This window comes from Sorex fumeus, unplaced genomic scaffold, assembly GCF_029834395.1.
Source record: "Sorex fumeus unplaced genomic scaffold, SorFum_2.1 ptg000026l, whole genome shotgun sequence".
In the NCBI taxonomy this organism is placed as follows: Eukaryota; Metazoa; Chordata; class Mammalia; order Eulipotyphla; family Soricidae; genus Sorex; species Sorex fumeus.
Window position 1 is genome coordinate 8,223,857 of NW_026606083.1, and position 10,476 is coordinate 8,234,332.

Sequence of the window (10,476 nt, forward strand, 5' to 3'; positions counted from 1 at the left end):
ACTGGGGCCACTGGTTACGTGACACCAGGCCAGGGGCTGGCTTTCGTCACGCTTCAAGTCTCCTTGGTTCCAGGCCGCGGGGTCTCGAGGCCATCCCCTGGGCAGAGGGCGGAGCTGCAGACGTTGCAGGAGCACACTGGGCCTATTCTGTTACCTCCAGGGTGGCCAGTCCAGCCAAGGGTGAGGTCAGGTAGTTGGATAATACTGGAAAACGCTCTAAACTCAGTGTGCCACCAGGCTTGATGGAGAAAAGACTCTTGGCAGAAACATTCAGCTTTTGGCAGCATGACTAGAGACCTGGACGCCAGCCTGCCACGTCCAGGGATCCTCGGAAAACGGGAAAAGTCAACGCTAGGTTAGATGTGGGTCTCCCGAGTGCCACGGAGCAGCCACGGGTACTCAGGGCCGCAGGCAGAGTGCAGGGCTGAGGCAGGTGGCACGGGCCTCCAGGGGTCGGGCCCCCAGAACAGGATATGGTCCTCGAGATGGCAAGAGGGTCCCTGAGTAGAATGCCAGGACTAAGCCTTGAGCACTGCTGGGTGTGACCACCAACAAGCAAATTTAAAAACAAGTGAAGGGACAAAACCAGTGAGGACACAGAGCGCCGTGCCTCCATGTCCATGACCTCCCGAGGCTCTGAGGGTGACTCCGAGGACAAGTAAGCGGTAAGGGCAGGCTTGGCACATGGCCGGGGTCAGGCGGCTGAGAGGCCGAAGGGTCCGGGGAGATGTGTGGCGAGGTCGAAGTGAAGGTGTGGCTGGGATGGTGCTGACGTGCTTTGCAGCCTGGTGCCTTTTGGGGCCCTCGACGGCAGTAAGGGCCAAGGAGTTCTAGAAGAGGGAGCTTTTGGTCACCCCCTCCCTCTGGCCAGACCTTGGCAGCTCATGCTGAACTCACCCACCCCGACGGTCACTCTGCTCCTCTCATGAGGGGGCATGAAGAACCCCTCACTCTACAGGTGCCAGTCCCTCCTGGGCTGCTGGGGGACAGGTGCGGAGGCATGACGCCTCTTTGTGCCTCGGTTTCCCTGACTTGCCGCCGTGCCCTGGGAAGTTCTCCTCTTGATGTGGGCAGACAAGTGGGAGCGTGCCAGCTCCACGCGGAGCCCCGGAGCAGCTGGTCAGGCGCTGGGCGCAGTTCTCGGGCCCCACAGCCCCGCGGGGAGGGCCAGAGTGCCAGAGGCTTCCTGCTGCTCTCGCGGGGTTCCCTCAGTCACCGTCGCTGACCCTCCAGAGCAGGACAGAACAGCGTCCCCGGCCCTCTGCAGCCGCCGCCCTCCCTGACCTGGGTCCTCTCTTCCCCCTTCCTCCCCGCCATAGGCTCAGTTTTGCTCCAACAAAGCCAAGGGGAGAAAAGCAACTGTCCAGGGGTGATATCAGCTCTGGGGGCAAGAAGGGTCCTGGCTCTCCTTTATTAGTCATTTGCCCAGCTGGACTGGCCACACCTGGTGGTGCTCAGGGGCTACTTCTGGCTCTGTGTTCTGAAAGTTGTCCTGGGGTGTTTGGGGATGGAACCAAGGTCAGCCATGTGCAAGGCAAGCCCACCCTGCTCCCCAGTAACCCCCAGTCAGCCTCCCCTCCTGGATGGCCTTTGTAGCACTTCAGATCTGGTGTCCCCCATCACCTTAGAAGCCCCCTTACTTTCTTCCTAAAAAGCTCTTCCTGGGGCCCCTGCCTTTCCCGGGTGTCCTGCTGTAGGGGCCTTCCAGGGCCACTCTGGGTTGACGGGGCTGGAGGGAGGGGCCTCCTCCAGGCAGCCTGGGGGCACCCAGCCTGAGCCCCCTTGCAGAGAAGGGCTCAGGAGGAGCCGCCCTGGGGCTGCACCCTGGCCATCCTCTCCTGACCCCTCCTGCAGAAGAGGGGGGCCGTGTTTGTGCTGCCCAGGTTTGGGGGTGTCAGGGGGCCCAGGTGGGAATGTGCACCCCTGGGGCTGCGCACTGCCCCCAACCCAGCTGCAGAGCAGTGCGATGGTGGAGCGTGGGGAAGGAGCCGTGGGTGGGGCTGTGGTCAGGCAGAGACTGACGGGCCTCCCCTCTGGGAGTCTCTGAGGAGGGGAGGCACCTACATGGGCCTCTGGCCTGGGGAGAAAGGTGAGGCCCAGACACCTGTGGGCTGCAGCCCCCCTCCCTGGGAAGGGAGCAGGAGCCTCGCCCTGGCTCGCTTTCACTGCCGCCCACAGCAGGGCAGGTGCTGCGGCCTGCAGGCCCCGGGCTCAGGGTTCAGTGTGGGGCCCAGGGCTCAGTGCTCAGTGCGGGGCTCAGGGTTCAGTGTGGGCTCAGGAATCAGTGCTCAGTGCTCAGTGTGGGGTTCAGGGCTCAGGGCTCAGTGCTAAGGATTCGGTGCAGGGCTCAGGGCGGGGGCTCGCCTGCTGGTCTCCACCATTGACTGTCCTGGTCATGGACATGCCTGGTCCAGATGGTCCTGACACTGCGGGGCCCTGCCCCGTCACGTTCCCCTCCCTGTGCCCTGGGCCCCTGTGCCCGCCGCCCCTTCCTGCTGCTGGACTGCTTCCCCTAGTATCTGGCTCCAGTGCTGCCTGTGCCCGGCATGTCTTTGGACGAGAACGTCTGGGCTTCTGGGTGGGCACAGGGAGCTGCAGCCGGTTCCAGCCTCCGGTTGGGCGTGAGGGTCCTCCCCCTCCCTGTTCCCCGCCTTGCTGCGTGAGGGTGTATGTTAGGAGGTGAGCGTACATGTATAGCATGTGTGCAGTATATTGAGGTGTAGCATAAATGCATGTCTAGCACATGTATGTAGATATAGTATTGAGGCATTAAGTGTGTAATATGGATGTAGCATATATGTATGGTATTGCATGTAGTGTGTATAGGATGAGTGTGGTGTGTGAGAATGTGTGTAGCATGCATGTGGACTATATGAGTCGTGTACATAGCATGTGTGTATCATATGTGTGCAATGCACGTGCACATGCATGTGTAGTATATCATGCACAGTCATGTGTAGTATGTGTGTATGTATTATGCATGTAGTAGGTGTGTAGTTCATGCATGTGCATAGCATGAGTATGTCTGTACTATGCATAGCACACATAGTGGATGTATGTTGTGTGCTGTGCTCAGTATCACAACATGTGTGTGATGTGTAGCATGCGTATAGTGGGTATGTGGTGCACATATACTGTCCATATGTAGCATGCATTTAGCATGTCTGTGGCGTGTCTATGCTTGTGTATGTCTATTGACATGGTATGCCTGTGTATGTAGCAACCTAGCACAGCACATGTGTGTAGCTTGTGTACACAGCACACACCAGCATGTCTTATGTATCCTACATTTACACGTGTGTGAGCGTGCACGGCGCCTCTGACCACCTGGGGATGGTTTTCTGGTGCAACGTGAGGTCCCGGGAGAAGCCCCTCAGCCTGGCTGCTTCGATGCCCGCGGGGGACACGGACTGGCCCGTCCTGGGGTTGGCTTCCTCCTCGTTGTCCCCGGGGTTCTCAGTGACTCACCTGGCTGTGTCCTCCTCCCCCAGGCAGGCCCCAGGCTCTGCTGCCACCCAGAACCTTCGGTGGTGGGGGGGAGGATGGTGTGAGACACGCACGCATGCCACGCCACGCCATCCTGGGGTCTCTTCCAGCCCTCCCTACAGCCTCCGCCTGTGGGTCATGGGTCGCGCCCTCCAGGTGCTGGAGGAGCCTGGGACTTTCGATGCCCATCACCCGAGTGAACTTCCTCCTGCCTCGGGGGCACTGCAGGAGGGGTGGGGGTGGTCTTGCAGGAAAGTAGTGGGTGCAGCCCCATTCCCAGAGAATCTCTGACATCAAAGAGAAATAGCCTTGAGGCGCGACTCCCTGGAAGCCTGGAGCCTCCCCCGAGGGCCAGGCCACCTGCACAGTGGGTGAAATGGCCCCCCCGCTGCCCAGCCCCCCTCTCCCTGCTGGGCCCCTCCCCTGATGGTTGACTGCCTGACACCCCCACGCCCAGAGCCGGTGACAATGGGGAGGCACCAACACCGAGAAGGTGATGGTTGGAACCGTGTACGGTGTGTTTGCGGCTGAAGACACAGAGCAGCTCCTGGGCAGTGCTCGGCGACTTCCCGTCCTCCAGCAGCCGAGAGACTGGCGGTGAGAGTGGCCCCTATGCTCTCCTCCTGGGCTGGGGGAAGCCCTGAACCAAGCCCCGAGTTAGGATACTGCCCTTGAAGGTGAGCTCCATGGAGGGCAATCATCCAGAGCTCCAGCATCGCCTGCTGGCCACACCCCAGGAGATCAGCTCTCGTCGGGGTCCCTGCAAGTCCCAGCGCCTGCTGGCTGGGTGCTCCCTGGACAGTGCCCTGACCCTGGCGAACCCCATTCCTCTTCAGGAGGGGCCATACAGGCCAGCAGGCAGCCCAGCTCTGCCGAAAGGCTGGCAGTTTGCGGTTCGGGAAGCACGTCCTGTCTGTGGGCCCAGTGTCAGGACACAGAAGGTGCCAGATCAAAACTAGGGGTTCCTGCAGAAGAAAGCGGGCTCCGGCCCTGCGGGCTATCTTCTGGTTCTGTAACAAGATTCCTTTGCCGTTTGACAGCTGGATTTAAAAATCACTGATCATTTTATTTTTTTAAATAAAAATTTCATTTTTGCCCAAGTTCCATATGCACGCAGAGTGGACAGGCTCCCACCACAGTTCCACCATTTGGTTCCGCTCCCTCCACCAGGTCTTGCATTGTCTCTGCCACGTGTGCGTGGACCCTGATGTTGCCGTTGCACTGCCATGGGCCAAGAATGTCCAGTGGGATGAGTGGCTGTGAAAGACTCACAGAAATTCACGGTTCAGCTTGAAAATCCAATAATCGTAGCGGGAGCACCTACTGTGTGCTGGGGCTACCCTGGGGATGGTTGTGTCCTTGCTCGAGATGCACCTGTAAGGTGCTGTGTCCTGCCTGCAGGTGGGCCTTGGGGGTGCAGGGGTCAGTGCCGTGGCCACCAGCACTCCCTGAGGGGCCTGGAAACATGAGCCTCTTGTCTGCCTTGCTCCTGTTACATCTTCTCCACTTTCTGCTCCCAACCCCCTTGTCTCTCTCTCTCTCTCATTTTGGGGGAGAGGGCCATACCCGGCGATGCTCAGGGGTTCCTCTGGCTCTGCAATCAGGAATCACTCCTGGTGGTGCTCAGGGGACTATATGGGATGCCGGAAATTGAACCTGGGTCGGCCGTGTGCAAAGCAAGCACCCTCCCTGCTATATTATCACTCCAGTACCCCTTTGTCTCTCCTGGGGGCTATGGGCAGACAGGTACTATGTGAGTGTGTGTGTGTGCGCACGTGCATATGTGTGTTTTGTCTATGTGTGTGCATGTATATGTATGTGCACATGTGTGTGAGTGGTGTATGTATGCATGTGTATGTGTGTGTGCGCATGTGTGCACGTGTGTATGCATGTGTGTGCATGTGTGTTTGTGTATATATGCATGCTTGTGTGTATGCATGTGTGTTTTATGTATGTGTGTGCCCGTGTGTGCACATGTGTGTTTGTGTGTGTGCTCGTGTGTGTGCATGTGTGTGTGCGTGCATGTGAAGCCACTTTCGGTGCCCCTTTCCCACCCTCCCCATCCATATTTATGTTTTAGCTTCTGTTAGCTCCGCAAGAAACGAAACGGAGCTCAAGGCCAAATAAATGTGGGATCGCAATCCACCTTGAGCCAACCTGATTCAAGCCCGGGCTATTCCCCTAATCAAGGACTGTTAAGCTAATAGCATTTAATGACTTTAATTCCAATAGTTAATCCCATAAAAACAAAACAAACAACACCCCCCTTCAATCCCTTATTCTGCGTGAACACCTCTCGTTGGTGCCTCGGGAAATTTGTGGCTGAAATAGTTTTGATTCTATTTTCCCTGGCCGTGGCTTTGGGAACCGGGTCCTCCTGTCCCCCGAACTGGCAGCGCCTCCTCTGGCCTGGGAATAGGGGAACAGGCCTCTCTCTTGCACTTCCATCCTGTTCAGACATTCGCTTTCATGTCCCGGGGAGCTGGAGGCGCAGGTATTGATAAACCTCGAATGCTCAGTACTCAGAGTTTACTTTAAAAAGAGTTTCTGCTCCCAGCTACACTAGTCTTGGGCCTGAAAACTCTGGGGTCTTCTCGGAGTGGGGGTCTTCTCGGACTGCCGGAATCCCCAGAAGCCATGCCCACATCTCACGGCAGGCAGCTAATCTCCGAAGAGACGCCAAGCCCAGCCCTTGGGGCTCATGGGGACACAGGTCTGCAGGCTGAAAATTCTGGGGTCCCCTGCTGGGGTGGGTCAAGAATCATTCCAGTTCTACAGATCTTGACGCTGCTGGAGCAACACGTCCAAAATTCCACATTACTGAGGGCCCTGAGGAGCACAGTGGCTCAGATGGGAAAGTGGCATGGATGCCGCCAAGCTCAGCCAGCAAAGCCAGGCCAGGACGCCCGGCAGCACACAGGGTCGTGAGCCAGGACACTGACTCCAGCAACCCTTTCTGGGGATACAGCAATTTCCACAAACTTTCCTTTACTGAGTTCTGTAAGATACATTTTGATAATTCCATTTGCTATTTTTTTGGTAACTGGTAATATAAAATAAATGATTTTGTGCAGCCGAGGGGGCAGGCTGGGGGTGGGAGGGGAGTCACACTGCAGGGGGGGGAACTGGGGATGGAACTCTGAGGGCCTGAAGTGACTATATGAACAACTTTGTAAACCGCGGAGTTAAATAAAGTTGAAAATAAAATGGGTTTCTGGGGCTGGGGGAGAGTTCAAAGGGCTGGAGCTCTGGGTTTAAACTTCAGCACCACAGGGCGATGGAACACCACCTGGTGTGTGCACCCACATTCTATCGCACAAAATGAACTATTCTTTAGAGACTCCGGATCTCAATTGTAGTTGCCTGTTTTCTTAGATGATCTTGGATCTCCTCACTCTTCCCAGAAATCTCAGCATGGAATTGCTGTGATAAAGAACATCTTATTGAATAAAATACTGTTTCTCAATTCCTCCTTCCTTCCTTCCTTCCTTCCTTCCTTCCTTCCTTCCTTCCTTCCTTCCTTCCCTCTCTTTCTTCCTTTCTCTCCTTTCTTTCTCTCTTTCTTTCTTTCTTTCTTTCTTTCTTTCTTTCTCTCTCTCTCTCTCTCTTTCTCTCTCTTTCTTTCTTTCTTTCTTTCTTTCTTTCTCTTCTTCTTTCTTTCTTTCTTTCTTTCTTTCTTTCTTTCTTTCTTTCTTTCTTTCTCTCTCTCTCTCTCTCTTTCTTTCTTTCTCTCTTTATTTATTTTTTTTTGCTTTTTGGGTCACACCTGGCAATGAACAGGAGTTACTCCTGGCTCTGTACTTAGGAATTACCCCTGGCGGTGCTCAGGGGACCATATGGTATGCTGGGAATCAAACCTGGGTTGGTTGCATGCAAGGCAAACGCCCTACCTGCTGTGCTATAGCTCCAGCCCCCTCTTCTTGTTTTCTTTCTTTCTTTCTTTCTTTCTTTCTTTCTTTCTTTCTTCTTTTCCTTCTTTCTTTCCTTTTTTTCTTCTCACACCCAGCTTGGTGTTTAGGGGTCACTCCTGGGGTACTTGGGGCACCGTATGGTACTGGGGATGGATCCCAGGGTCCCTCAAGTAAAGTGCAGAGTGCTTGACTGCTGAAGTACATCTGCAGCCCTTACCTTGGAGTCTTGATATATGGTGTGTCCTTGCTTCCTCTTCCCAGTGATCCCAGACCTGTGCATCTCCAGACTTTAAGAGGTCAGTGCTGTCCACCCCCCACCCCAGACCACCTCCTCTCACCCTCCCTGCCTATCTTAGGCTCTGGGTCTACCCAGGACTTTGCTAGCGTATCTATTTGGTTGTTGGGTTTTTAGGTCACACCTGGTAGTGCTCAGGGCTCACCCCCAGCCTGAGCAGTGCTGGGGCGCAGCTGGTGTGAGCTGTGCACAAGGCAACTTTCTCTGGGGTCTGTGTGTCTGTTTCTTAGACCAAAAAGTGACTTGCTTTCATGAGAATCTCAGATATTTGTTTCCAATCCTGATACTTAAGAGTCAGCTATGCTATCAGCTGCTAACTGGTGCCCGTAGCTGGAGTCAGACTTCAGTGTTGATTTTTCTTTTTTTTTTTTTTTTTTTGGCTTTTTGGATCACACTGGGCAATGCTCGGAGTTCCTCCTGGGTTACTTAGGAATCAGTCCTGACAGTGCTCGGGGAGCTCATAAGGGATGCCGGGATGGAACCCGGGTTAGCTGCATACAAGGCAAGTGCCCTCCCTGCTGTGCTCTTGTTCTGGCCCCTGGGTTTGGGATTTAAGTCTCGTGTATCCCTTTTAGCCCAGCAAATGGACTTCAGCTGCTGCCCCACACCTGGACCTCAGGGCCACACTCTGGCGTTTGGTCTGTGTGACTGGTTGTTGCTAGAACCCCACACCCACTTGAGTGGTCTCAGAGACGCTTTCCACGTTGGATCTTCTCTCTCCACCTTCACTGAGTGGGGGCAGAAATCTATTCACCCCGTGCCCCTGTGGCAGAGGGTGGGGCTGGGGGAAGGGGATGCCGGGAAACATAGCCAGGGCCACTTAGTTGTCTAGGGGAGGCGGTGCTGACTTGGCCTGAGGTGGACGAATGTGTCCCCCACGCTTACCCCTGTAGCTGTGTGCCCAGCTCAGGGCGTGGTGGCCTGGGCGCCTCCCGCACACCTGCCTCAGTTTCCCTGGCAAGTGGGGCTCCTGCTGCCTCAGTGGGCAGGGCGGAGACCTAAGGAGCTGACAATCAGGCACTTGCAGACAGGCCTGAGCACTGTTATTACGGTGACTTACCTAGGGGACAGGCTGACCCGGGCAAGGCTGTGGGGGACGTGGGGCACACGGTAAGCCCTGGGGTAGAGGGGGGAGCACTCAGGTCCTGCTGGCCACCTGCTGGGCTTCAGGTGCATGGGTCTGAGGGCCTGGGACCTGCTGCCCACACGCTCCACCTGGGTACTTGGAGTACCCAGGTGGAGCCCATGTGTCCAAGAGGCCACAGTCAGGCGGGGACCCACAGGGTTAAGGGGGGTGGGGCGCTCAGGGGAGTTTTCCTGCAGGAAATTCCTGGAAAACCTGGGCACGTGCGCATGGGGCCTGCGGGCACTGTGGGCTGTGCCCTCCCCTCTGCAGTGGGGACCAGAGCAAGGGCAGGCAGACACGGGCAACTGGCTCTCCCCAACCCGGGGCCTTATCCGTGCTTCTCCGTAGGCTGCCAAGTTCCGGGAGTTCACCCAGTTCCCTTCCACATCCAGGACTCACTGTCCCCCCTCTGTTGCTGCCTCTGGAACCCCCCAGAGCATGGATGGAGGGTACAAGCAGACCACATTGTGGGCCTACAACTGAAGCACCGACAGAGTCACTTTTTTGAGCACAGTTTGATGAGCTCACATGTGTGTGGGAGAGCTCACCCCTCTCCCAGCACCCTCCAAACCCTGCGCTTTCCTTGGGGTGACGCCGTCCCTTCACTGAGATGCTCTGGGCTCCATCTCCCTCCACGTGGCGCTCCCAGTCTCTGCTTCTCTCTGCAGAGCCAGGAGCCCCGAGGCATGACCAGAGCGGCCCCCTGGCCCTCATTCCTACATGCCCATGTGCCCCACAACTCTATTCTTCAGGGCCTCCGGGGGCCAGGAGTGCTGGCGCCTGGGTGGTGCCTCTCACATGCCACGCTGGGCTCTGCCCATTGGGCCATCTTTTCGGCCCTCTCCTCCTTTTTACTGCCCCCCTCCTCATCCCCCAGCCTCATCTGTTCAAGGAGATGCCGCCTGAGCTTGGCCCTCCAACCCTTTCTGTCTCAGGGAAGTCTCGATTAGGTCCCAATACCTCAGAACCCCAAAGGTGGGTTGGACCCACTTTTTTTTTAAATTATTGAATCACTGTGAGATACAGTTACAAAGCTTTCATGTTTGAGTTTCAGTCATACAATGATCGAACACCCATCCCTCCACCAGTGCACATTCTCCACCACCAATGTCCCCAGTATCCGCCCCCCTTTCCAACCCTCCCCGTGCCTCATAGCAGACAATTTCCCCCATACTCTCTCTCTCTCTACTTTTGGGCATTATGGTTTGCAGTACAGATACCAAGAGGCTATCATGTTTTGGACCCACTCTTTAAAGACTCACCACATTCACATACTTGCAGAAAGCCAGGAAGGTGATTTGGACTGCCGGGCAACACCCAGGGAAGGGTGGGTGTGTATTTGCTATGGGAACATCTTCTTCTTCTTCTTCTTCTTCTTCTTCTTCTTCTTCTTCTTCTTCTTCTTCTTCTTCTTCTTCTTCTTCTTCTTCTTCTTCTTCTTTTCGAAAGCAATTTGTTTAAAACAAGAGTAATAAGGAAATAAATAAAAAGCATTCATTAAAAACTTGGAAATACCAAAATCAGAAACAACTTAAGTCCAAATTGCCGTTAACTTTGATTTCGGCTCTATCGTCTGTGTGATCTTTATTTTCTTCTTCTTTTTTTTAAATTTTTATTTTATTATTTATTAAAATTTTTATTAGTGAAACATCATGAGG